Source organism: Rhincodon typus, chromosome 14, assembly GCF_021869965.1.
Source record: "Rhincodon typus isolate 14 chromosome 14, sRhiTyp1.1, whole genome shotgun sequence".
In the NCBI taxonomy this organism is placed as follows: domain Eukaryota; kingdom Metazoa; phylum Chordata; class Chondrichthyes; order Orectolobiformes; family Rhincodontidae; genus Rhincodon; species Rhincodon typus.
The window spans coordinates 51,037,839-51,062,688 of NC_063345.1; the positions used below are offsets into that span (position 1 = coordinate 51,037,839).

The following is a 24,850-nucleotide window of genomic DNA, read 5'->3' on the forward strand; positions in this document are numbered from 1 at the left end:
AGGGTCTAGGCCCGAAACGTCAGCCTTCCTGTTCCTCTGATGCTGCTTGGCCTGCTGTGTTCATCCAGCTCTACACCTTGTTATCTCAGATTCTCCAGCATCTGTAGTTCCTGCTATCTCTGAAACATTTTGATTATGGTATTTTTTTTTATTCATTCATGGGATGAGGGTGTCACTGGCTAGGCAGCATTTATTGCCCATCCCTAATTGCCCAGAGGGCAGTTGAGAGTCAACCAGATTGCTGTGGGTCTGGAGTCACATGTAAGCCAGACGAGGTAAAGATGGCAGTTTCCTTCCCTAAAGGACATTAATGAACCAGATGGGCTTTTCCAACAATCAACAATGGATTCACGGTCATCATTAGACTCTTAATTCCAGATATTTATTGGATTCAAATTCCACCATCTGCCATGGGTCCGCAAAACATTATCTGGGTCTCTCGATGAACAGTCCAGTGATAATATCACTAGGTCATTGCCTCCTTTCACTAAATTATGTTGAAGCAATTCTGGAAGCACAGCTACAGGCAAGAATTGAGATCCTCTCAGATCCATGAAGAGAGTCTTACACAGCTGGCAAAATACGTAATTGAGTAACTATTTTAATAACCAAATTTAAACACGCAAGCTTTTTGAATATCAGAAGTTCTTCATTTTTAAAATAAGTGTTTAGTAAAAATATGTTCATTTCATAAAGCTATTTCAAACTTCACCAATAATTTATTAATGAGCTTGCATTGCAGAGGGTTTGCAATGCTTTTTCTTGCTTGAGATTTTAAAACTGACACACAAATAAGTTTGCTATGCATAATATATTGTCAATGTAAACAATATTGTTTGGTAGCTAAATATGTGGTTCAATTTCTAACCACAGCTTTTGTTTATAATTTATACATTTGATGTGTACACTAACACACTTAATAAAAAGATTTAAGTATGTAATTTAAGATGTAATTATTCTGAATTTGTACAATCTGTCAAAATTCATACTGTCTTTTTCAAAGTGTACAGAAAACTTAGGCTATTGTAAATTAATGTGTGCCAGTGCTTAAACACATAGATAAAAACAAATTCTTCAATTATAGAGTTTAATAGTTTGATAAGTTTTTCTCATAATTGAAAGCATTTTGTGTATAATCACTCAACAAATGTTTCTTTGAATATTTTGAACTAATTCAATTTTCTAAGGGACAGCTACATTTTACAGAAATGTTTATGATTTGCATCTTTACTTCCATTTACATTGGTAAAATGAGTAAATTTAAATTGAATTGTTTTAAATTCATGTCTCAAATCTCAGGATATGCCTTTTGCATTTGGAAAAAAAAAATTAATTTGATATGGCTGAAAGTTTCTAGAGATAATTAATTGGGACTGCCATTGTGTTAAGGGGTTGGATGGGGAGGAATTTGTTAGATGTGTTTAAGAAAATTTTCTTTATCAATATGTAGATGTACCTAATAAAGAAGGAGCAAAACCTGACCTTCTCTTGAGAAATAGGGCAGGGCAAGTGACTGAAGTGTTGGTGGAGGAACACTTTGGGTGATCGTAGTGCTATTAATTTTAAAATAGTTATAGAAAAGGATAGGCCTTGTATAAAAGTTAGAATTCTTAATTGGAGTAAGGCCAATTTTGACAGTATGAAACGGGAACTTTCAAAAGTTGATTAGAGTAGACTGTTTGCAGGTAAAGGGACAACTGGCAATTGGGAAGCATTCAAAAATGAGATAATGAGAGCTCAGAGAATGTATGTTCCTGTTAGAGTGAAGAGTAAGGCTGGTAGTAGTAGGGAACAATGGATGAATAAAGATATTGAGGCTCTGGTCAAGAATAAGAAGGAGACGTATGTTAGTTATAGACAATTGGGATCAAGTGAATCTCTTGAAGAGCTTAGGGGGTGATGTGGCATTCTTAAGAGGGAAATCAGGAGGGCACAAAGGGGATATGAGATCGCCTTGACAGATAAGCTTAAGGGTAGTCCAGAGATTTTCTACCAGCATATCAAAAGACCAACTAGGGAGAGAATAGGGCCCCTTAAAGATCAACGGGATCGTCTATGTGTGGAAACACAGGAGGTGGGAGAGATACTAAACAAATATTTTGCATCAGCATTTACTATGGAGAAAAGCACGGAAGCTAGGGAACTCAGGGAAATTAATACTGATGTCTTGAAAACAGTCCACATTGCAGAAGAGAAGGTGCTAGGGGTCTTATAAACCATAAAGGTGGATAAATCTCTGGGACCTAATCAACTCTATCCGAGGATGTTGTGGGAAGCTAGGGCAGAAATTGTAGGAGGCCTAGCAGAGGAGAGGTGCTGAAGGACTGGAGGGTGGCTAACGTTGTGCCTTTATCTAAGAAAGGCTGTGAGGAGAAGCCTGGGAACTGTGGACTGGTGAGTCTGACATCAGTGTGGGTCAGCTGTTGGAGGGGATTCTGAGAGATAGGAATTACATGCATTTGGAGGGGTAAGGACTGATTAGGGATAGTCAGCATGGCTTTGTGTGTGGGAAATCATGCCTCACAAACTTGATTACCTATTTTGAGGACGAGACCAAAAAGATAGATGAGGGCAGTGGTAGACATTGTCTACATGGACTTTAGTAAAACCTTTGATAAGGTTCCACATGGTAGACTGGTTAGTAAAGTTAGATCACATGGAATTCAGGGAGAGCTTTCCAATTGGATGCAAAATTGGCTAGATGTTAGGAGACAGTGAGTGATGGTAGAGAGTGTTTTTCGTATTGGAGGCCCACGACCAGCAGTGTTCTGCAGGGATCAGGCTGGGTCCACTGTTGTTTGTCAATTATATAAACGATTTGGATGAGAATTTAGGACGCATCGTTAGTAAGTTTGCAGATGACCCCTAAATTGGAGCACAGTGAAAAGTGAAGAAGGTTATCTAAGATTATGAAAGGATCTTGATTAATTTGGCCAATGGACTGAGGAGTGGTGGATGGAGTTTGATTCAGATAAATGCGAGGTACGGTATTTTGGTAAAATGAACAAGGGCATGAATTATACAGTTATTGGTAGGACCCTGGGTAGTATTGTTGAACAGAGAGACTGAGGAGTTCAGGTACATAGTTCTTTTTAAGTTGTGTCACAGGTAGATAGGGTGGTTAAGAAGGTGTTTAGCACATTTGCCTTCATTGCTCAGACCTTTGAGTATAGGAGTTGGGATGTTGATGTTATACAAGATGTTGGTGACTTTTGGAGTATTGTGTACAGTTCTAGTGGCCCTGCTATAGGAAGGATATTGTTAAGCTGGAGAAGGTTCAAAAAAGATCTACATGGATGTTGCCAGGACTAGATGGTTTGAATTATAAGGAGAGGCTGGATAGGATGGGACTTTTTTTGCCGAAGCATAGGAGGTTTAGGGGTGACCTCATGGAGATTTATAAAATCATGAGGGGGATATATAAGGTGAATTATAATGGTCTTTTCCCCTCGGGTGAGAGAGTTCAAAACCAGAGGGCGTATTTTTAAAGTGCGAGGAGAAAGATTTAAAAGGAACCTGAGGGGCAACTTTTTCACATAGAGGGTCATTCTTATGTGAAATAAACTGTCAGAGGAAGAGGTAGATTCAGGTACAGTTATGACATTTAAAATACATTTGGACAGGTACATAATAGGAAAGGTTTAGAGGGATATGGGCGAAATGCAGGCAGGTAGGATTAGTTTAGTTTGGGAAACTTGGTTGGCATGGACAAGTTGGACCAAAGGGTATGTTTCCGTGCTGTATGACTCCATACATATGGAATGACTTTTTCCCTTAACCATTTGTTGGATATGATATGCAATGTGCCAAGACTTTTCTCTAACCCCTGCATACATGTATACCTGCTGAAGGGTTTTATTTCTGAATGTTAGCATTTCAAATCATTGTTCCTTTACAACACAGCACTCGCTAAATCAACTACATGAATAAAGGAGCCTAAAGATATGTGATAAAGCTTATCTTTTAGGCACATTCAGAAGGGGAGTGAACTGGAAACTGAGCCATCCACAAAGCAGTTGCCATAGTAACAGCAGAGGCTCTCTCTATAAGTCAACATAACCATATATAGTTTTCTATGGTCATTCCGTTTACCGTAAGTTTGAGCAGGGTTGGATGGAAGGTTGTGGGAGGGGGTATATGTTGCCATTCATGTGGTGACGGAGTGAAAAAGCAGCTGGTTATGTAAAAATACTGACCAGTAGAATATGGAGCAACAAAGTGGGCTGCAGCAGCATCCTTACAGAAAATATATTGGAGTGCCAATGCAGAATCACAACAGTGAGGGGGTTATATAGGAAAATTGATCAAACAATTGAGCTGGGTCACTTTCCTAACTTCCTAAACCAAGACTCAATTTGAAACTGATCAGCTCTGATGAAATGAAACTCTCCTTTCTCCTTGCTTTTTTGCTAAAATGAGACAAAGTGGGTCAGAGTTCAGCAGTCTGAGAGTACGGGCTCTTAGCACAATACTGCCCACAGTCTGGAACATTAAAGAGAAAAAAACTGTTACAGTTCTATAGAGCTTTTCATCACTTCAAAACATCTAAAAGTACTTGCTAGTTGACTCCGCTGACATGGCAACAAATGGGAATGATTTGCTGCTGCTAATATGTATCTCATACTTGTAGGAAACACAGATACAGTGGCTAGCAAGTCTTTTCTTGATTTTAGAGATTTCAGGTCATGTATTCTTGACAAAGTTTTCCACCATTAGTTCTTGTCCAAATCTCTTTTTATAGGTGAACCAAATGGAATACTAAGTTTAAATCGTAATTTCTTGACTGAGTCAGAAATGATGCAATTTGATTTTCTAACCAGTGCATGTATAATTTAGATAAAGTTGAAGTTAAGTCAATTTGACTGAATGAGTCGATTCAATGTTATTAAAGATCATAGGTAATAACTGCCATTCAATGTAACTCACCAGCATTCAGTCTGTGATCACTATTCATAATCATAGCTGGAATTTTGCACTCACCCTCAATCCTACTAAACATAATGCACCTCTCCCCATCCTCTCTGAGGCAGCATAACAAGTGAGGGCTTGGCTGTAAAAGTGGACACCATCACAGTGGCACCATCCTGTTGTCTATTCACCCTCAGTATAGCATTACCAGTGATGGGGCATGCATCATGCAGCCTGTTTATACATCAATCGGTTGCAGTTAAATCACCAATTATTCGCAACTTAAAGGCCTCCAGGGATTTTACTTGCACCAGGAGAAGTCAGAGTCTTGTGTTTGACTCTCCGTATGAAATCTGGCTGACTGAGCAAGGTGGCAGTGCCTCCTATTCCCTGTGGCCATCTGAGACCCTCTCCCAAGTTGTGAACTCACCCCTTGCATTCCTCCTCTGACAGTATCTCCTATTTCCAACTCACTGGGGTCTGCTACATCACCTACCTTGGAGACCATAGCAGACCTGCCCAGTTGCGTACATTCTAGGTGGCCTTGCAAGGACAACAGTGACACTGGCCAATGATTGGCAGGCAGTTCCCGGAAGCTAGAATTTCTCATCGATGTGATTGGAAGTCCCAGCTCAGGGCAATTAATAATGCAATGGCTATTAAGCAGCTCTGAGCTGAGTTAAGCAAGTGGAGGTAGGCTCTCCTTTACTTCAACACTGAGGATTTGGGACCCTGCCCCCAGCATAAAATTCAGTCCTGTGTGACTAGTTTCAAAATTGCAAACAGAGTTACAAATTGTATCAGATAATGCATTATATGATGTGAAATAAAGTTATATGTATTAATATTTGTTTTTTTTTATATTTTGTATTTTTAATATATTTATTCATATAGTTATTCAGTAATTCATATATATCTCAATCAGTATTGCAGTATCTAAGGTTTTGGAGTAGATCTGTAGCTCGGGTTGTGGGTGTTGAGGTTGGTTGGCTCGCCGAGCTGGTTTGTTGTTCCGCAGACATTTCGTTACCATGCTTGGTAACATCCTCAGTGCAGCCTCTGATGAAGCGTCGGTGTGTTTTCCCACCTGGCTTTTAAACTCTGGGGTCCGTTGCGATGGATTGCCTCATTTCCGGGTTTCCTCTGTAATGGAACGTATATGGGGTCGAGTTCAATGTGTTTATTAATAGCCTGCTTCGTGGAGTGCCATGCTTCCAGGAATTCTCGTGCTTGTCTCTGCCTAGCCTGTCCCAGGATCTTGGTGTTGTCCCAGTCGAAGTCATGGTTCTCTTTGTCCATGTGGATTGAGATGAGTGAGTATTGGTCGTGTCTTTTTGTAACCAACTGGCTACACTGAGGATGTTACCAAGCACGGTAACGAAACGTCTGCGGAACAACAAACCAGCTCGGCGAGCCAACCAACCTCAACAGTATTGCAGTATTTTTATGTCAGAAATTTCTCTTTTTGATCTCTAATCTCTTTTGCCAGAAATGTTCTAAGCATATTCTATCACTGGAAGCTAATTGGTTGAAGCTTCTTTCCACTACATTTATAGCTTCAAGCAAAGAGAAGGATTAAGGTATGCAAACTGACTTGTCATGGCTGAAGTGGTATGACAAAGACCAGACGAAAACAAGAAAATATCCCCACATACAAAAAATAAATAATTTTACTTCAGAGGTCCAGACCCTCTGAATCTAAGGGCTGCAAACTGGGTCACAATTTGGATTTTTAGAACTTTGACCCAAGTTCAAAAATGCTTCTTAACTCGTGATTACTTAGTTTAGAACAGATCCAGCATTTGTTCTCCTGCCGTCAAGTCACGTTAAGTGCAATATTTCATTTGCTTCACAACAGTATTTCCTTATCATGAATTCACATTAAATACTTTGTTTTGTTTTATTCTGATTTGAGTGCAGAAATAAGATGTAAATTACATTTTCATGTAAATAGAGCTTTTATACTACATATCACGTTATATATTGTATTATATTGTGTAGCTATCATTTCAGGAGCAGTGTTTCACTTATCATTGAAAGCTTCCAATGCAAAGTTTGCAGTGAATGTATTGAGTTACTGCATAAATTGCAAAAGTCTAAACACATCATTCCTTTTCATGACATTATGGGTGGCTTTCATTATAGCGTAATTTAAATTAACAAAATATAATTTCAAACGTATATGATGATTACCATTGCACATTTCATGTTCTGAGCATAAGAACCTGAGTAAATGCAGCTATTATATCTAACCATGCATGCACTGGTACAAGTGTCAATTTTACTGTGAAGAAAATAATTTGATTAACAAATTAGTTAAGTAATTTCAACAAGTTACAACTGTGCTGCACATTTATTCTCAGTACAGTGAACAAAATAGGACAGAGCAAGCACATTTGTTGCGTAATCCAACTTGATTTAACCTCTGAAGTGCTGGACATGGTGCATTCTGTTGTAAGTGTTGGGAGTTCATTAAGCAGGAGGCAATAGTTCAACCGATTCACACTAGATAAAGCATTGAAACTGAATGGAGTATGCTTATATAATGTGGGTAAGAAACAGAATAAGACACATTAGAATCATTAGACCTATTGGCAGGAAGTAATGTTGCAATACATTCATTTGTCGTTGACCTGGATATGAGAAAGTGAGAAGGCAAACCACATTTTTGGATGTGGCAGCAGTTAAACAATAAAATTGGATGCATCTTTTGAAGTTTAAGCTTTCGTCTCTTGCTCTACTTATTTTGGTTTATAGATTTGGTCCATAAAGATGTCCGTCAAAATGTAGCTCCCCATACCTCTCCCCAGAATGAATCAAAATCCTCAGTGAAGGGAAAACATTCTCATATAATTCAAAATGATGAGTATCAGCAGACTATTTGATGACAAGAGACATCAAAGTAACTTGGTCCTGATGTCCACATATATATTCCCAGCAAGGATTACTGACTTGTTTAACAGGCGTACAAATCCCTTGATGTGTTCTTTCTCCTTTGTTCTCTTTCCTCAGATTGACAGTGAAATCAATTGTCTGAGATCAACTCGCTCAATATAGCTCAGGGACCTTTATTAATGAGTAGTGCAATAGGTCGTGTATTTAGCCAATGTGGGCCTCATGTCTGGAAGAGAGTGTGCAATCTGACTTATTACTGCTGGTTAGAAATAAAATTTCTGCCAGTTCTCCTCAGTGCTAACTGATCTGCAACTTGTGTTGATTGGAAGCAATGCCAGTTGATTCCAGGTTCCAGTTAGGTTTCTCTTCAGTGCAATGATATCTCATTTCTGATAATTTAATTACTTTAGAACAAAATTGGTAATATTTCTAAGCTATGCTAACCTTAAATGTGAGCAGCCGGGCGTGAAAGGTGGGCAGGTGCATACTCATTTAGTCTATGGGCTTCACAGGGAAGAACTACCAGGAAGGAGATATGGGTGACTGGGGCCTCACCAGCATGCAGAGGTGGAAGCTGACTGAAAAGTGTTCACTGTCATTTTCCATTGGTCTGCAAATTGAATATACATGATGGGGAGCACAATAGCTGCCACCACACATAGAGTGGACAGGCCACAGATATTTCAGTCCTGTTACAGTAGTCCCAAATGAACATAATTTCTTATGTGACCCCTGATGGTGACATGAAACAACCAACTGTCAACACTTCAAACCAATTTAATCACACGTATGGAGTTCCTATTGATTTGGATTGGTAATTTACAAACATGGGTGAGTAACGGCTGGAAGATGTGGATGTACAGACAGGTAAGGGCATCCTGGCATTTGAAGCAACTCAGCTGTGAACTGTGCGCTAGTGAGTGACTTCTGCACATCTTCCGACTAACATCAGGAGAACTTACCCTCAGAAACAAGAGAGTGATCTACATAAAGAAAATGCTACATAATGAAGTGAGTCAGAGTGACTGTCAAAAGAAAGTTAAATTAGAAAAGAGTGAGACAGAGAGCAGAATCCTCTGGAGCTTTAAGTGATGTTGGCAATGGTGAGATTTGTGGCAGAATCTACCAAGAAGTCCAGGAGACTTATCACGATATTGGGAGCATTTACCTATATCTTTTGTGTTTTTCCTGAGGAGGGAGGTGTGTTTTTTGTGAGTCAGCAGTGAGTTGCCAATTCTGGGGGCTTAAGCACATTACAGCAATTATGGCACATATTCAAGAACTCAGACACCAACCTAAATGGGTATGCCACTACTGTTACAGACTTCATTAGTGAGTGTGTAGAAAATTGTGTGCCGAGGAAGTTAATCAAATGTTCCCCAAATGGAAACCATGAGATCTACTCCCTACTGAAGTCCAGGTCTGAGGTGTTCAAGTCAGGCAACCCTGACCTATATAGGAAATCCAGGCACAACATTGTTAAGGCTATCAGAGACACCAAGAGGCAATACCTTGAGAACTAGACCAACTACGCAGACACCCACTGCTTACAGCAAGGCTTACAAGACATAACAGGCTACAAGGCAAAGTTGAACAGAATCACAGGCAACAGTGTATCCCTGATGGATGAGCTCAATGCATTCCCTGCTCAATTCGACCAGAAGGTCAGTGAAATGATGTCACCTATTCCAGCAGCCTCAGATGCATCTGTACCCACGGTCACTGCCACAGACTGTTAGATCGGCCTTCTCGACAGTGAACTCACCTGCTCAGCAATAATCTGCTCACTGACGTCCACTTTGGGTTCTGCCAGGGCCAATCAGCTGCTGACCCCATTATAGCTTGGTTTAAACACGGACGATTAAGCTGAATTCCAGAGGTGAGGCAAAAGTGACAGCCCTTGACATCAAAGCCGCATTTGACTGAATGTGGCAAAACTAGAATCAATGAGTATCAGGAAGAAAAATGTCCGGTGGTTGGAGTCATGTCTGACACATGGGAAAATGGTTATGGTTGTTGGCAGTTGGTCATCTCTGCTCCAGGACATCTCTGCAGGGGTTCCTCAGGGTAGCATCCAAGGCTCATCCATCTTCAGTTCTTCATCAATGATCATCCCTCCATCATAAGGTCAGAAATGGGGATGTTCACCGATGATTACACAATATTCAACATGATTCAAAGGCTCTCAGATTCTGAAGCAGTCCCTGTTTAAATGCAACAAGATCTGGACAATATCCAGGCTTGGACCAAATAGTGGCAACTAACATTCATGCCACGCAAATACCAGGCTATGAGAATCTCCAATAAGAGACAATCTAATCACTACCCTTGACATTCAATGGTGTTACCGTCACTGAATCTCCTGCTATCGACATCCTGGGTGTTATCATTGACCAGAACCTCAATTGGATTCGCCACATAAACATAGTGGCTTCAAGAGCAGGTCAGAGGCTGGGAATACTCTAGTGGAATACTCACTTCCTGACTCCTCAGAGTGTGTCCAAGTCAGGAGTGTGATGAAATACTCCCCCTTGCCTGGATGGGTGCAGTTCCAACAACACTCAAGAAGCTTGACATTATCCAGGACAAAGCAACCTGCTTGTTTGGCACCACAGCCACAAGCATTCCCTCCCTCCGCCACCAATGCTCAGTAGCAGCATGTGTACTATTAACAAGATGCCCTGCAGAAATTCACCAAAGATCCTTAGACAGCACCTTCCAAACCCAAAACCACTTCCATCTGGAAGGACAAGGGAAGCAGATACATGTTGATGCCACCATCTGGAAGTTTCTCTTCAAGCCATTAACCATCCTGGTTTGGAAATATGTCACTGCCCCTTCACCAATGATAGGTAAAATTTCTCTCCCTAAGGCATTGTCGGTCCACCAACAGCACATGGACATTAGCAGTTCAAGATGGCAGTTCACCACCAACTTCTCAAGGGCAACTGGGGACAGGCAATAAATGCTGGTCAGCCAGCGACACCCATATCCCACGAGTCAATGAAAAACATCTTACTTAATGTGGTTTAGGTCCTCCTTGGATCAACAAGTTGTGATGAAAGATGCAACTTTCATATATATTGATGTTTGGAATGTGAATTTTACCATAGTGTCAGATGAATATAGTTTATTTTCTTGAAGGTTGGCTTTCAAATAAAACAAGGTTGGAGTATTTTTTAAAACCATGAACTCTTGAGAGCATAGCTTAGAAAGTAAATGACCGACTGGGGACTTTTACAATGTGTTAATGGGAGCTTGTTTGTACTTGTGGTGATTTGTGGGTAAACATTGAAGGCCATTGGCTTGTTCTCAGTACAGAATAATTAAGGATTGATTTTAATTTGTAAAACCTAGGAATTAAAGATATTTTGGGCCCTTTAGAGGAGGCCTGGCTGGGGTCAAAAGCTAAATTAGCTTTCTCCCTTGACATATGTTCAGGACAGTTTATGGAAAGCGCAATCACCTCAGTAGAAAAGTTTAGTTTGTGCAATTTTCAAACCTGGTGAGTTTGGATAGAAGTCTTCAGGTTATTATAAGCTAAGAAAGTTTAAGCTCTCGGTTTTGTTTTGTGTACTTATGTAAGTAAACCAGGGAAACAAGGTTAAGCAGAATTAAACGTTTGACATGGTGGGATGATTTCTCTGAATTTAAATCTCTGTAAGTTGATGGAATGCAAAACATGATTGAAAACTTTGTGTCTTAAGATTTATCTGAACTATCTTCTATGCCTAAAGAGCTTTTGTTTTCCCCTTATCTGTTGTTTATATGTAAACTTCCATTCTGTTGTTAAAGAAATTCTGCAGCCTTATGTGACATTAACGAAAAAGTAAACAATATGGTCTATGATCTACAAACCAGACTTCATTCAGGGATCTGACTGTTCCAGTAGTATCATTGATTGGATCATAACCAATTTTTTTTCAATCTGTAGCTGATGCCTGCAGCTGAAGCACTAGGTATGACCTGTGCTCTGTGTCGAACTAGTTATATGAACACTATAACTACCGTCATTGTTCTTTAAATTGTGTGACAGCAATCTACCAGGGTAACCAATACTGATTTCAATTTACTACTAGCTCCAGTGACTCTTGCTGGAACCACACATGTGGAGTTGTCAAGGAAAGAATCAAATTTGAGCGTAATGCCCACCAGAGCCAAATTGCTGAGCAAAGTCTTCCTGTCAAGTATGTAGGGCAAGGGACAACAGAATGGCTAGCAACCGTGGAGCTGCTAAGAAGCTTAAAAAGAAAAAAAAGTAAGAAGGAATGGTAATATTGTTTGATACTACTGTTAACTACCTAATCCATCACTTTGTAATACCCCTTTTGCAACAATTCCACTGTAGATGCTGATAAATCAGTTGTAGCACAAACAATCACAGTAAACTGTAGCACTTCAAGAAAACAAACTTTGAGAGGACCCTGTTTGATTTGTTTCAGGAGCTTAGATTAACTCAAACATAGGCCGAACTTGTTACTTTATCTCTCCATGTGGTGCTGCACATGGAGACTACAAGAGGTTAGGGAAGAACAGACACTGGCCATGATTGCAGTTGGTTCCTGAGTGCATTTGTTTTATTATGGGCTGAATTTTGTGTTTAGCTTTAGTGGTAAAACAATTCCCTTTTGCTGACAATAAAGATTGGTGGAATGTGTTTTATTTGGAAATATTTGCAGTTTTGGAGAGCAGCATGTCTTTAAATGTGGAGTGTGTTATAAGCTGTCGATCTCACAGCACTGTTCTTAGCTCTCAGAAAAAAAACATTAAAGCCTTGTGTTACGTCATTACAAGCAGGTTCCCACAGAAATAATCTGCAGTTGATTACAGGGAAATGTTATGCTTGGCAGACAGTGTGTTATCAGTTTATAGTGGACTGATCTGTGCAAGCATAGTTTGTCCGGTTTACATGGAGTATGCTGTTACAAGATAAGACAGGCCAGGCAGTTCTTCCAATATGCTATGAAAAATTGCAGCATTAAAGTGCATATAAAAAAGTAGGAAGCAAGCAATGGCATTTTTTTAAAAAATCACCCATGGGACGTGGACATCGCTGGCTGGCCAGCATGTATTGCCGACCCTAGATAGCCTTGAGAAGGTGGTGGTGAGCTGCTTTCTGAGACCGCTGCAGGTCATGTGCTGTAGGTTGACCCACAATGCCTAAGGTCGGGAATTCTCCACAAGGACTGTGCAGTGGTTACTCTTACCGATACTGTCATGGAGAGATGCATCTGCAGCTGGCAGATTAGTAAGAATGAGGTCAATATGTTTTTTTCCCTCTTGTTGCTTCTCTCACCACCTGCCGCAGACCCAGTCTAGCAGCTATGTCCCTTACGACCCAACCAGCTTGATCAGTAATACTGCTGCCGACCCACTCTCAGTGGTGGACATTGAAATCCCCCTGCCCAGAGGACATTTTATGCCCTTACCAGCCTCATTGCTTGCTTCAATGTTGTTCAACATGGAGAAGTACCGATTCATCAATGGAGGGAAGGTGGTACGTGGTATTCAACAGGAAGTTTCATTGACCATGTTTGATCTGAGGCTGTAAGACTTCATGGGGTTTGAAGTCAATGTTGAGGACTCTTGGAGCAACTCCCTCCTGACTGTATATCACTGTGTAACCCCCTCTGCTGGGTCTGTCCTGCTGGTGGGACAGGACATATCCAGTGATATTAACAGTGGTGTCTGGGACATTGTCTGTAAAGTATGATTCTGTGGTATGATTATATCAAAATATTGCTTGACTAGTCCGTGAGACAGCTCCTCCAATTGTGGCATGAGCCCCCAAGGTGGTGGTAAGGAGGACTTTGCAGGGTTAGCAGGGCTGTTTCTGCCGTTGTCTTTTTTGGTGCCTAGGTTGGTGCAGATAATCAGTGAAATTTCAGTTCTTTGTTGTTTTTTGTAGCGTTTGATATGACCAGATGTCTTCCTCGGTCATTTCAGAGGGCAGTTGAGAGTCAAATAGTTGAGAGTCAATAGTGACAGTAGGTCACTTGACCCAAAAAGTTAACTGCTTTCTCTCCGCTGGCACAGCTAAAATTTCTAGCCTATGATTTTCAAATCTAAATTCTTTTATGGTGAAGAAATAGTTTCCCACTTAATTTCCTGAAGCAGTTGGGATAATAATATTAAATAACTTGGTAAAATCCCCGTTGCTGTTTTTGCCTGAGCTAGAAAGGTTTTTGTGCCAGAGTCCTGGCGTGAGATTTGAACCTGGTCCTAAACATGAACCTTGTGACTCAAAGGCAAGAGTGTTGGGAAGTGAGTTATGTTTCAGGTTTGACCAAAGTATTTGAAAGCTTACTTTCAAGGGTTTACTCATTACTTATGCCATGGTCAATTACTATGTGGAGGTCTGGTGTTGGACTCGGGTGGACAAATTCAGAAGTCACACGACACCAGGTTATAATCCAACAGGTTTATTTGAAATCACAAGTTGTCAGAGCATTTCTCCCTCGTCAGGTGAAGTGACTTACATTCTTAAGATAAGCTAAAGCTCTTCACAGCCAGTGAAATAATCTTTAAGCATAGTCGCTCCCTAGATTATCCATTTTAGTGAGGTAGGTTGTGAGACAAATATTAGCCAGCACGCTGGCAAGAGATCACCCGGTCATCTTTAAATAGAGCCATTTATGTCTATTTGAGAGGACTAATCTTGCCTTCATTTGAAAATCATCTTGAGCACAATGGAAACCTCCCAGTACCGCGCAGAAGGATTGAGATAGTTTATAAAGAATTCTGGGGCCTCTGTCACATTTAAAGTTACTAGTAAAGCCATTTTTGCCATGCTATGACATTGTAGATGCAGCTTGGTGGCAGGGTTATGTGAGTATTGCTTTCGTAAAAGCTTAGGTGCCAGTACTTCCATGGATTTAAAGTTTATTCAGGTGCCCTGCTGAGAAAACATCTCCTCCTCCTTTCCTCTGTGAAAAAAACATGTTCTTTCCTTTGCAATTGCTCCATTTCCAAGGGAAACTTGTAACTGTTGTGCCCATGATTTGGAGCAATTGAACCAAGGAATCAAAAACACTGCAGCAAAAAAAAAAGTGGCCCTCTGCACCAGCAGCACTATTTGCTGCCACCAGCCATTCAACAAGGTCACACAGAGGAAGTAGACATATATCACAACTATCCAGCAAGTTAAATAGTGCCGACGAGGGGAGCCTGCAGCTGACCACTGGAAAGGGAAAGTATTAGCGGTGGTGAGTGGTGAGGTCAAAAATGGAAATGCTTAAATCATTATCAGCATTATACAAAGAGAGATCATGATCTACCTATTTTTGCCTTGCTGTCTCAATGTCTGTACTAGCATCTTCCCCAAGATTCTGTTGCATTGGAAGCGCGCACATATATTATGGCACCATTTGGCACCAGCAGGGCTGCAACTATGGCAATAGAGCCAAATTTTGCAGTCAGAACTTTAAATCTGACTCAGATGAGAGTAGCACCCTCTGCTAAGGTTGACATCTCTAAGTAAAAGAAACTTCCTACTCCTATGATGCAGCTTGGCCTGCTCTGTTTATCCAGCTCTACACCTTGTTATCTCAGATTTTCCAGCATCTGCAGTTCCTACTATCTCTGATACAAAAAAAATGTTCTGTTTTTGCTCTAACCTTTGACATAACAGTAGAAAGACATTGAGCTTGTGTAAATAAATATGCATTAATAAGTTTGGTGTTTGACCTATAACAAGGTCCATTGCAGATACAATATAATGTGCTTAGCTTATGTTATCTTGAAAGTCCCCCTTTTATTTCTACTCTTTTATTACAGAAACCTAGTATATGCAATTTAATCATAAACCTGTTACTTGACTTGTATCATATAGAATTCTGAGGAATGTGGGCTTGAGTTTTTTTTTGGCTCCATTAATCTAACGCTCCACTGGATTTCATCATGTAGGTGAGATTGTACAACCATTGTTATCCTATTGTTGTCTTGCATTCAGCAAAGCCTTGGCACTGCAGAAGTATTCCTTTCACAATTTAAATAAATAATGTACTATAATGGGAAAGCTCTGATACTGGAACACTGACAAGGCAGTATTGTTTTTAGCTTTAAAAAGTTGTTTTCCTTATCATTAGTATTTGCAACCTGATGTGTAAAACAAAATGATTAAAAATAGAATTGAGATTGAGGAGAATCAGACTCCTAACAACGTCTTGCTCATATCATTACATATATTCTACCACAAATCTTTGTTTTGTTCTGACTCATCAGTGTAGATGATTATTGCTAACACTTGTAACATACTAATAGGAATTGAAAATCTTTCATGATTTTATGCAGCTTGATGTTGAGATTATAATTGGTTCATTCTGATGAATTCCTGGTCCCTAATTTCTGCTGCAAATGAACAGGGGAATTGTTGAATTATGCTTTTAAAGTCCTAATTGGTACCAGGGTGCCCTAACAATAGCTAGTCCTCTAAACATTAGTCGTACTGATGTCAAAGAGCACAGAGTGCAGAACACAAGAGCAATTTCTAGTATCTGCCCACAATGTCAAGACCAGTGTATTACACTGCATATTAAAAAGCTTCAGAGAGAACATGTAAGGGGGTAAAATTATACATAATTTGCAAATAAGACTTAGGTGAATATGCTTATGAGTTTGGAGGATTGCAACAAAAACAATCTACTTCTGTTCATCTGGGAATATCTCATTTGACAGTTATGTTGATGGTGGCAATGATTAAACAGGCTTCAGTTTTAATGGAATGTGTGGCAGCGAGGGTGGAAGAATGTGGAAAAATAAGTGTAACTCCTTGCAAGTTGCAACAAATGATTATTATCTTACATATTTATTCACAAACCACCATTTTCACAGCCTCCTGAATGTATGCAACAGTGCAGTTCTTGAACAGCAAATTTCACAAGACTTGATGAGTGCAGAAATTTGAAGGATCTACTGTGGGAGATCACTGTCAAATTTATTCCAACACTCTTGGCATCCATAGTGTAACTTAGTACCAAGCTATAGATTAATTGTCACATAGGACTCAGTGAGCCAGACTGTCTGCAACTCCCATTCGATGCTGAACTGAGCTAACAAACAATTATTTGTTTCATCAGTTAAACATCCTGCTTCTAGTTTAAAAGCGACTGCATTTTACTTTGGGCTTTGCAATCCTGCATGATCAATGAAAAATACGTCTTGAGTCTAAACCTGATGGCAGCAGGACTGCAGGTAACCCCATAATTGGCTGCTACTGCTATCCAGTTAAAGATGGTGGGATGTTTCCTAGCAAAGGGCTGGCAGCTCAGAAGCCTCAGCAATTCTGCTGAGACTACATGGGGCTATGGAGCCTTGGCCTCTGATGTACTCCTGGGCTACCAGAAGAAGGCTATCATCATGAAGCAGGCAGCTTCTCCATGTGGTAGAGTGTCAGGGGTGGGGTAGTGGGGGGAATTGAGACTGGGGTAGGGGAGAGAGAGGGGCTCACTATGCCATCGGCAACTGCCAGTGACTTTGTAAAATGGCCTTTCCATGGGGCCAGCAGCAAATCTACTTTCGGGGCTGCCTCTTAATCACTACACTGCCAGGGTGCCATCCTGACCTGGCTTTCTGCTTTATTTTCCTCCATATCAGTTCCTGTTACCAGGGTGTGGTAACATTCAGTTCTATCTGACTTCACCCTTACCTCATTCTCTGTGTCAATACAAGCTACTTTTTACTGGATGCCACTCCTGTTTTCATTAACCCAATGGAATTCTGGACTTGTCCCGTACCACAGATTACCATAGAATGTACACAAAAGGAGGCTATATGTCTCATCAAGTCAATGGTGGCTCACTTGCAAGTGCAACTTAGCCAGCCTACTGCCTGTCCTTACTCAGTAGTCCTGTAAATGTTTTCTCTTTAAGATCCTGTCCAGTTCTCTTTAGGAAGCCATGATTAAATCTGCCTTCAACACATATTGTACAGTCTAGATCCTAACCACTCGGGGAATCATTGGCTGGGTCAAGTGATGAAAGCAGAATCAATTCTAGGCAATGCTCGTTGAATAAATGAGAGCTATGGCTATGAGCTGAAATTTTTGAGCTCAATTTTGAGTCTGCAAAGCTATAAAGGTCCTAACTGAAACACGCTCCTGCTCTTTAAACTCTAACATGGATCTGAAATATTGCAAGAGACAGCCAGGGCCTCGGCTTAATACCCATACTGAAGGATGGAACTGCTGGTGGTCCAATCCTCTCAGTTCAGGAATGTCGGACAGAATTATATCTACTAAGGCAACACGTCCAATGCAGTCAGAGATAGTAAGAACTGCCGATGCTGGAGTCCGAGATAACACAGTGTGGAGCTGGAGGAACACAGCAGGCCAGGTAGCATCAGAGGAACAGGAAAGTTGACGTTTTAGGTCGGGTCCCAACCCAAAAACATCCAATGCAGTAATGTCCTGGCAAAGGTAGGTATTTTCCAAACATCAGAAATGCACACAAGAAAATAGAACTGTGGACTTAAAGTTTCAGTGGACTTCTGCTGTTAGAGAAGGAGGCAGTAGATACAATTTTAAATCTCTGTAAGTTTTAGCCCCTTTGGCTGCTCGAGGGCTTTAGCTCATAATATCATAGTCACAAATTGAAGAAAGAGATGTAAGTGCTCTTGAAGGGCGGATAAAATTTCTAGGTGTCTTGATCTGAAGCTATTTTAATCATTAGCCCGTTAAATATGGAAAGGCTGTTGTTGTCAATTAGCATAATGAAGGCTTTTCTGTGCCTCTTAAGTGACATTGACAGGCCATTCGGTGTAGTTCAGAAACAGAATCATCTGTCACTACAGTTTCAAATATTTCATGGCTAATATTTCTGAAGGGTTTTTATTATAGTTACGCCAGTTAGAAATGCTTGGCTGAGTTACCAAGGCTCTAAAAGGCACTCCAGGAGTTTGAGGCTGTATTAACATTTTGATTGATAGCTTGAAAAGGCTATTATGAGATTAGCTTGACTTTAGTGTGGTTACCGGATGGCAATTTGTTTTTCACAACAAATTGAACACTTGAGGGTGTTTAACATTGTTGAATAGGTTTCATGAAGAAGAGATATTTTTCAATATGAAGTAAATATGATTAAGAGGTCTCTTGATTTACTATTTTTCATCTCCATACACCTGCAGAGGGCTGTCCTTAGAGGAGAGACATGGAGGTTATAAGGTGGTATGGCAGTGGTATGGGGATGGATGAAAATGAGAAGATATGAAGAGATGTGAGGACTGGAAATCCTGGGTCTTTTATAAAACTGGGCAAAACTTTCACTGGCCCAAGACAGACCTTCTAAACAGCCTGACTTAGGATTTACTTGCCCCTAGAGCCATCTCTGAACTGGCTTCAAAGACAGCAACCCTGAGTCAACCATGCACCAACCCAACCTTTCCCACCCAGTAGAGTTCATTTCCATGGCGATGGGTCTGCCCATCTTTTCACCTCCATGACGAGAATTTTGGTTCAGTCATGTTTTTCACAGATATAAGTATTTTATAGAATGAACTCCATTTAACAATGTACCCTGTAGGCATTTCTTCAGTTGTGGGTGTGGAGAGATAAGGAGACAACATCATCAAACCATGAAGATCATGAACTGTCTTTGCCAAGTTAACCCTGTGAAAGGCTATCATGCTTTTGACAGTATCTATGCTGAGGAGTTACCAGTATTAATAAAACAGACCTTCATGCTTAATGTCAGAAATTGAAGAGTTACTGCTACTATACAATGCAACAGAATACTGTCGACAACGCATCTCTCACTGCTCTGGAACTCTTTCTGACAGTGCTTTTCTTGGATCGTTGTGCCTTGTTGTTGGAGCCTGTACTGAGTTGTGGGAAATCTCAGACTTTGCTTTGGCAATCTAAGACAATCTTCTTCAAATAAAAAATGGTTTCTACATTGCACAATGCTTGTTATTACAATTGTATTTTGCAGAATCATGTTGTTGTGTTACCTAACTTTCTTTCAGTTAACAAAAGAAATTCATATAACATAGACCCTTTATTTGGTTCTGATCTTAGAAGTGATGAATGAGCTCGAAATCTGGCAGGAAATGGAGAAACCTTAACTTTGTACATGTCCACAATGTGTCTGTGTTTTTAGGCTGCCCGTCAAAGTTTTACACTGACATAAGCACAGTGCCGCCACTATAATGCAAAATTCTTTCTGATTCTTGTGTCTACCAATTATTCAAAACTATTATAAACATTCATAAATAGCTGCCATTTTGTGTCTTCCATGACAACTATTTAAAGTGAAAAGCTCCAATCGAGAAATCTCATGAATAAGTATACTGCGTTCAATTGAATCACCATTGATCTCAGTCGGCTGCTGATTTATGAACTTTACTACTAATGCACTATCACTTGAAGTACAGACTAATTGAAAGAAAGAATGTTCATATTTTATGAGTGACTATGCTTTTAGAAGTAAATAGACCATGTGCAATGTTATGTATGCAGTTATTGAGGTTTCATGTATTGGTTATTGACTTTAAAACCACTTTTTTAAAAAAGTGGCTTTTATGCCTGTCTTTTGCTTCCTAGGTTTCAAACTATGATTTCGTTGTAGAAATCAGATATTGGACATCTCTCCCTAAAACTCTTAAAGTGACAAATAAAAATAATTGCTTGTCAATAAACTGATAGTGCTATAAATCCTTCTGCTGGAGGTGCTTTCTGTTTTGTCTAATAGGTCTAAGACTACTAGCAATCTCCCTGGTTTCCTTAGACCATTTAAATGCTCTGTGATTTCTCTGAGACAATAACATGTCCACAGCGAGACTGCTACCATAGGTTGGAATTCTGTTTTCAAACAGTTGCTCTGATTCAGTGCTTTAATCTACATTAATTTAATTTTATGTGATGAAATTGAGACTTGATACCTTGTCTGATGTTGTTTTCTAATATTCTGTCATCTAGTTCTGAAGGCACTGTTGGATTTTCCCCAATGTGGCATTTGAGAAGATGGGTGCAGACTCATTGGGTCCCAAAAATGCAAATAGGGTTGGGAGCAGGGAGGGTGGTTAAATAACTAAAATTGATGTACATTGAGGAGTTGGCAGCTGTCCTCCATCTTCCACTTTTAACTGTAGTGTGGTCAGCTTGGTGTGAGAAGCCCCCTTGGCAGAGGCAAATTGCCAATTTAAATACGTTAAGAGGCAATTAGCAGCTGTTTTAACTCGGCTTTTTTAAAAAATTTAGCTCGGTCCATGGGTTTACTGGGCTTCCAGAAACTCGGCAGTGAAACCAAGACAAAGAGACAGCAGAAAATGATTTGACTGAGCATTCAGAAGGCAAAGTGTCTGGTTAGAACTGAGAACTGAGATCTTTTTGGTTTTTGGTTACAGCATTTGTTGTGTATTTTGACTCTCTTGGAGATGATTTCTAGTACTCAGCAGATTATTTTGGCTACATTTAAGTTTTATGCTTCTCATCTAAACTTCCCATCAGTCAAACCCCATTCGGAATAAGTGTCACTTATGACATTATTTTGGACCACAGAAAAGGTCTAAGATGAACAGCAGCCAGACCATCATCAGGGGCAATATCCGTAAGAGCAGTAAGGCTCTCTTCATCCACCTGCAAAACCACAGATGAGAGGACATGAGCACAGAGTTGAAGAAAGGAGGTAATACCCCCAATCCAGTCTATACAGCTAGAGGATGAGCTTCCCAGAAGTATTTGACCACTAGTTCCTTAGGCAGCTCAGGGTATTTGGTCAATAACATTTGCACTTTTGCCATTGGGTGTCAAGACTACAACAGCTGTGAAATTATTCTCTTCTGGCTCCTTCCAAACTTTGACAGGAAGTAGTTGCAGAATTTTGCATTAGCTGAAGAGGAAAAAAATATGCTTTGCAGGGAAATGATTCCAGTTGAGTTGCTGTTGGAGAGAGCCAGAACAGAACAGTCTGTTCAAGACTGAGATAAGGAGAAATTTCCTTTTTCAGAGCATTTTGGGACTTTGGAACTCCTTGCCATAGAGAGCTTTGGGGACAGAGTCAGTATTTAAGGCTGAGATAGATTGATTTTTGATCAGTAGGCAAAACAAGAGTTACGGCAAAGGGCAAGAAAGTGGATGTGGGGCATTGGATCAGCCATGATCCTATTGAACAGTGGGACAGGTTCGAGGGGTCTAATGGCCTACTTCCCTTATTTCTTATTGTCTTATATTCTTACAAAGGGTTGAATGGCCTCTTGCTGTGTTGAATCCATTCTAGGATTCTATGATGCTTTCAAACGGTTTGTGGATGCTTTCTGTTTCAATAAAAGCTTATGGCAGAGAATTCAAGGCAATATCCATTTTGTATTAAGACTATTCTAACCTCCCATTTCTTCTTTTGATAGACTGTCATTACTTAGCTTATCACTATTGTATCATTAAATCAGCATGCATAAGGTTTTCTACCATTCATTCATGGATGTGCCTGTCACTGGCTAGGCTAACATTTTATGGCCCATCCCTAATTACTTTTGAGAAGCTGCCAGTGAGCTTCCTTCTTGAACTGTTGCAGTTTCTGTGGTGTAGGAATACCCAGCAACAGTGAATGAACCACAGTATAATTCAAAATCAAGATGACATGTGGCTTCGTGGAGAAACTGGAGGTTTCCATGTACCTGCTGCCCTTGTCCTTCTGGCTGATAGAGTTTGAAGGTTTTAAAGATGGTATTTAAAAAATCTTGGTGGGTGTTGTAGTGCATCTTGTAGACGGTTCATATAGCTGCTACTGTGTGTAATTGGAGGAAAGAGTGACTATAAAGATAGTAGATGAGGTGTCAATTAAATAAGGCTGCTTTGTCCTGCAATGGTTTCAGACATCTTTAGAGTTTTTGGAGCTGAATCCTTCAAGACCAAGTGGGGAGTATTCCATCACACTCCTGACATATCCCTTTTAGGTGGTGGACAGGCGTTAGAGAATCAGGAGTGGAGTTACCGACCACAACTTTTCCAGTTTTTGACCTGCTCTTATGACCATAGTATTTACATGGCTGATCTAGTTCAGTTTCCGGTCAATGGTAACCTCCAGGATGTTGATAGTGGAGAGTTCAATAATGTTAATGCCATTGAATGTAAAAGGGTAATAGTCGGATTTTCTTTTGTTGGAGAAGGTCATTGTCTGGGACTTACTTGGTGCGAATGTTGCCTGCCACTTATCTGCTCAATTCGGAATGTTGCCCAGATATTGCTGCATTTGGGCATGGCGTGCTTTGGTATCCAAGGAGTTGTGACTGGTGCTGAACATTGTGCAATCGTGAGCAAGTAACCCCACCTCTGATCATGTGATGGAACAAATGTCATTGATGAAGAGCTGAAGATGGTTGATCCCGACATACTACCCTAAGGCTCTCCTCCAGACATATCCTGGAGCTGAGATGATTGACTGCCAACATTGAATATCATCCACCTTTACACTATTATTGGCTGTAATCAATAGAGCTTTTTTCCCCAAATTCCCATTGACTGCATTTTTTCTAAAACTCAATTTCATATTTGGATAAAGACTGTTTTGATGTAGCCACTCTTATTTGCATTCTTGAGTTCAGCTTTTCTGTCCATAATTGGATTAAGGCTGTAATGAGGTCAGGAGATGAGTTGTCTTAACTGAACCTGAACTGAGTGTCAGAGAGTAGATTACTGTTGAGTAGGTCCCTACTTGAAAACTACTTGATGTCACTGTTGTGGTGACTCCTTCAATCACTTTTCTGATAATCAAGAGTAGACTAATGGAGCGGTAACTGGCCTGGTTGGATTTGCCCTGCATTTTAGATAGGACATAACTGAGTAAGTTTCCAGAATGAGGGGTAGATGCCAGTATTGTAGTTGTACTGGAACAGCTGGACTAAGGGTGTAGCTAGTTCAGAAGGTCAAGTCTTCAGTACTATTGCCAGAATGTTGTCAGGGCCCATAGCCTTTGCGGTATCCAATGCCTTCAGCTGTTTCTGGAATTCCCTTCCTAACAGTACTGTGGGTGCCCCGACAACCCAAAGACTGCTATGGTTCAAAAAGACAGTTCATCACTGCATTCTGTTGGGAAGTTAGAGATGGGTAATATACGCTGACTTAAAGAGTGACATTCTTGTTCCATGCATGAATAACTAAACAAAAACTTATAGTGAATTGAATGGTTGCTGGCTGACATCTGAAATGCTGGAGACCTCAGGAAGCCAAGATGGATGGTCCACTTGACACTTGAAGCTGAGGATGATTAAACATGCTTCAGCTTGCTTTTTTTGGATTGCTTTGCTGATTTCCCTCATCATTGTATGTTAATTGAGTGAGAGTTTTGGAGCTGCCTTCTCCAGTAAGTGTTTAATTTTTTCTCTACCATTTACAGCTGGATGTGATAGGATGACAGAGACTTGATCTAACCTATTTGGTCGTGTCATTGCATGCTGCTTCCTCTGGCATTCATGTGGTCCCATGTTATAGTTTAACCAGGATGACACCTCATTTTCAGCATGCCTGGTGCTACTCCTGGCATGCTTTCCTGTACTTTTCATCGATCCCTAATCTTTATGCAGTCACTCTCACTTGATAGAGTCAGGAATATGCCAGGCTATGAAGTTACAGATTGTGGTTGAATGCAATCATCTGTTGTTGCTAATAGCCCATAATGTCTTCTGGATGTGCATTATTGAGTTGCTAAAAATCTAGTCCCTGCAATATGGCGCTTGTGCTGCATTAAATGATAGAAAGCATCCTCAACGTGAAGGTCGGACCTTTCTCTCTTGCCAGACTGTGTGGTGGTCACTCCTATTGATGTTATCATCACCAGTTGCATCTGCTATGTATGGGCTGGTGAGGATGAGGTCAAATACATTTACCCTCTGCTGATTCTGTCACCATGCACTGCAAGGTCAGTTAACATCTATGTTCTTTAGGAGTCATTGGTAGTACTACTGAGCCATTATTGATGATGAACGTGAAGTCCCCTAGCTACAGTCAATTATATGCCTGTGCCAGCTGCAGTGCTTCCTTCAAGTTTTGTTCAACGTGGAGGAGAACTGATTAATCAACTAAAGCAACAGGCAGTGGTGCAGTGTGTGCAGTGAGTTA

The 24,850-nt window shown here is 40.4% G+C and overlaps 1 protein-coding gene across 2 annotated transcripts in view; it reads left to right on the forward strand.

The window, feature by feature from the left end:
- The window catches only part of pcdh11 (protocadherin 11), a 664,642-nt gene that overhangs the window by 129,646 nt on the left and 510,146 nt on the right, over nt 1-24,850 (forward strand). The gene's annotated exons all lie outside the window — the stretch shown is intronic.